This window comes from Oryx dammah, unplaced genomic scaffold (genome assembly GCF_014754425.2).
Source record: "Oryx dammah isolate SB20612 unplaced genomic scaffold, SCBI_Odam_1.1 HiC_scaffold_25, whole genome shotgun sequence".
NCBI classification, from domain to species: domain Eukaryota; kingdom Metazoa; phylum Chordata; class Mammalia; order Artiodactyla; family Bovidae; genus Oryx; species Oryx dammah.
The window spans coordinates 42,686,753-42,690,774 of NW_024070209.1; the positions used below are offsets into that span (position 1 = coordinate 42,686,753).

Below are 4,022 nucleotides of genomic sequence, written 5' to 3' on the forward strand. Positions count from 1 at the left end.
AGTGACAAAACCCAGAGGCACCCCCACTGCTCTACCGCTTTTCAGTCTCCCTGGCGTAGGTGGTTTAAGTTCCTACAGACTCCAGTGTTGCAGAATTTTGCTGCCTTTTGGTTCCACCAAGACCTTTTCCTGATGCTAATGGCATTTGGCAGTTGCAAATGCACATTTGTCTATCAGCTTTGCCAACAAGAGTGTAACCAGTTTGGCCCACCACACAGAACAGTGGCCACCAAGGGCAGGAAATTCCAAGGCTGGGGCCTCAAAGTTCCTTAAGTCGGAGCCTAAGTCTGTATCTGGATTTATCTAATTGGTTCCCATGATGATGAGGCTGCCTATTCCCTTCCCTGCTGGAGTCTGGCTGAGTAGGGCATCTCTTCAGAATGGGAAGGGCCCTAACAACCCCTTGCTTCCTTTCTCCCTTGATTTTGACCCCTAAAGAGATGTGGAAGTTTGAGATGATGGAGCACGTAGCAGCCTGAAATTTTTGAGATAAAAGGTAGTCCTGCAGAAGATGGGGACCAATACTCCTGAAGCTTCTGCAAGGTGACTTCATTGGTCCGCCCACGAGAACCTCCGGTGGGCAAAAGAGGAGCAGGTCTCGGATGCAGCTGGCTTCTCCATAGTTGCCTTCTCATAAACAACATCTTGTCTGTCTGTTCCTTAAGAGTGAGTGTGGAAGTTAAAGGTGGGTACCCCTGTCTTGGGTATTGAAGGTTGAATTGACATTTCATCACATCTCTTCATTACCCCACTCCCATACACACCTGCATGGCTCCAGAAACCACACACCATCCTGACCACCCTCTGCTAAGAGCCCACTTCCTGAAGACCTTCTCTTAGGGGCCCTAGGCATTGTCAGTGGTCTTCAATCTGAATGGCCCCTCGAGACCTAACTGATAGTCTCAGATCATGAGCTTCCTGGGCCCCAGAAGAAAGAACTGGAATGCTGTCCCCATTTGAACCCAGCCACACTTCCCCTCCTCTCTGGCCCACTAACCTGAGACTTTAACCAAGGGGCTGGCCCAGTGATATGGCTCCTAGAGAACTTCATACTGCTGCTCAAAGGTTCATGATTATCACCAAAATGATGCCTCAGCATGCATTGTGTTTCCTGCATTCCTGTTTAGAAAACAAAATGACTCTAGGCCCCACAATAAAAATGCTTTTTCTAGTTGTTATGTTTTATCTTGTTGTGGTAGGCAGAATTCTAAGATGTCCCCCAAGATCTCTGCCCCTGGTGTACCATGTGCTAGGTACATGGTACACCAATTGTGTCTAGGCAGGACCTAGGAATATGATGGCATCGCATGCCTGTGACTGTGATACATTATATATGGCACAAAGGATTTGCAGATGTAACTGAGGTCCCTCATCAGTTGACTTTGAGTTAATCAAAAGGGAGACTATCTTGGATAGGCCTGACCTAATCAGCTGAGTCCTGAAAAGAGACAAGATGCAGCCACAGTCCCTCTCCTGTAGACCTAGGAGAAAGCAAACAGCCCTGTTGTGACTGCCTATGGAGTAAGCCATGTAGCTCAGACCTGAGAGCAGCCTTCGGAACAGTGAGCAATCCCTGCCAGCAAGGAAAGGGAGGGCCTAATGTAACTCTGTTTCTGTTTTTTGTTGTTGTTCAGTCACTAAATCGTGTCCAAGTTTTTGTGACCCCATGGACTGCAGCAGGCCAGGCTTCCCTGTCCTCCACCATCTCCCGGAGTTTGCTCAAACTCATGTCCATTGAGTCGGTGATGCCAGCCAACTATCTCATCCTCTGTCACCCCTCTCTCCTCCTGCCCTCAATCTTTCCCAGCATCAGGGTCTTTTCCAATGAGTCAGCTCTTCACGTCAGGTGGCCAAAGTATTCGCTCTCCAGCTTCAGCATCAGTCCTTCCAATGAATATTCAAGGTTGATTTCCTTTAGGATTGACTGGTTGCATCTCCTTGGTGTTCAGGGGACTGTCAAGAGTCTTCTCTAGCACCATGGTTTGAAAGCATCAATTCTTTATGGTCCAGCTCTCATATCCCTACATGACTATTGGAAAACACCATAGCTTTGACTATACGCTTCTGTTTCTGTTTAGGTTGGCCATCTTTAGCCTTTTTCCCCCAATACCTCTCACACATCTATTCATTTTGGGCTCAAAACTCTGTTTTGTTTTGTTTTGTTTTGTTTTTTACCAATAGACTCTCAGGTCTTGGTCCTTATCCTGCTTTGGAGCTACTGTCAAATACTCATTTCATCCAGAAATCTTTAGCATCCCATGCCACAGTGACCTGCCAGGTTCTCTGTTTGATGGTCTGGCATCAGCATCTTAGCACAGCTTTATTTTACGCTACCTAGCTGTGTCTCCTCAATACTCCTCAAGAAACACTACTATTGAGTCCCCAAATTGGAGATTGCAGACTTCTCTTCGGCTGCATCCCTTGGGGATCTCCAGGGGATCGTGTGCCTTGGAGTTCCAGCAGGAGATACAATTGGCAAATATAGCAACTGGTATTCTCAATGAAAGTGAGGTATTTGAGTGAATGACCACGAACATAAATACAGTAAAACTCTACTATCAAACCAAAGGCAGCCACATAAATGAGGTTCTACTGTCTTTGATTTAGATTGCAAACAGCTTCTCTATAACTGGCACAGGGGTGTGATCAGTAGTTTGTAAATGAATGAACATATGCATACATGAACAAAACATTTTACTCAAGCAGCAGTACAATGAAGGGTCAGTAAGGAAGGAGCCTAACTCAAGATATGTATTCATGGTTCTTTACCTATTGACTAAACTGTGTGTCACCTACCCAAATACAGTTTCAGTAATATTAGTTACTGTTGATGCTTAGTTGTTGTTTTGTTTTTTTTTTTTTTTAATAAAAAGGCTCTATGTTTACCATCTAACCGGGGTGGGAGAATAAGCTAACTTCTCTCTGCACATGCCTATGGGGAGAACAGGTAGTCAGCCCACAAGATGGAACTAAGATTCTGGAGGTGACTGTGGATGGCAAAGTGCCTTAGAGAAAATAATTGGCACCCTGGATATCATCTCTGCACAATTCCAATCTCAGAGTGACAGCCAGCAACTTGAAGTTTCTTTCTAAGTATTTTCTAATTCTCAAAAGTTGGGAACAATGTATATACCCATCAATAATGGATAAGTTAAATAAATTATGGGATTTCCCTGATAGCTCAGTTGGTAAAGAATCTGCCTGCGATGCAGGAGACCCCAGTTCGATTCCTGGGTCAGGAAGATCTGCTGGAGAAAGGAAAGGCTACCCACTCTAGTATTCTGGCCTAGATAATTCCATGGACTGTATAGTCCATAGGATCACAAACAGTTGGACATGACTGAGCAACTTTAACTTCACTTCACTTCACTTAAATAAATTATGGTACATCCAAATGGAGTATTATGTAGTCATTAAAAATAGTGATAAAGGTCTACACTTACTGATGAACAGATTTCATGACATATTGTTAAGTAAAAGAAAAGCAGGTTAGAAAATAGTATTTATAACCAAAGTGTAAGGTAGAAAAAAGATTAGAAGGCTATGTAAGAAAAATGCTAACCACGGTCATCTTTGGGGATTGATGCTTGTAGGTGGGGTGACCATACTTCCTGGCTTGCCTACGACAGTCTATTGTAAGAAACACCCTTTCACTTTCAAAAGTGTTTCTATTCATATGATAAATTAAATGGTCACCCAAGTAGTTTTACTTTCTTCTTGTATTTTTTGCATTTTAGCATCCCATTTGATCATCAGGAAAATAGCTATTTTAATTTGGAGTGAGGGAAGTATTTTATAATGTTCATTTCTCACTCATTTCAACTAACCATCCCCAAGTTAATCCAATGTATACATTTTGATTCAATTCAGTGATGCCACCTAAACACTCGGCACTGTTCCAAGCACAGGAGGTCCAAGGAGTATTTCAGTGATGTCCATTCTCCAAGCCACAGAGCTCAGCACCACTGACCACTCTCCACGTCCCAGGCTAAGATTTTATGTGTATCATCACAACACTATGA

The 4,022-nt window shown here is 43.6% G+C and overlaps 1 non-coding gene across 1 annotated transcript; it reads left to right on the top strand.

Annotated features, from left to right (window-relative positions):
* Nucleotides 1–3,170: 3,170 nt before the first annotated feature.
* TRNAR-GCG lies at nucleotides 3,171–3,243 on the top strand. The gene has a single exon. It is a non-coding gene; the product is annotated as a tRNA-Arg (tRNA).
* The last annotated feature ends 779 nt before the right edge of the window (nucleotides 3,244–4,022 follow it).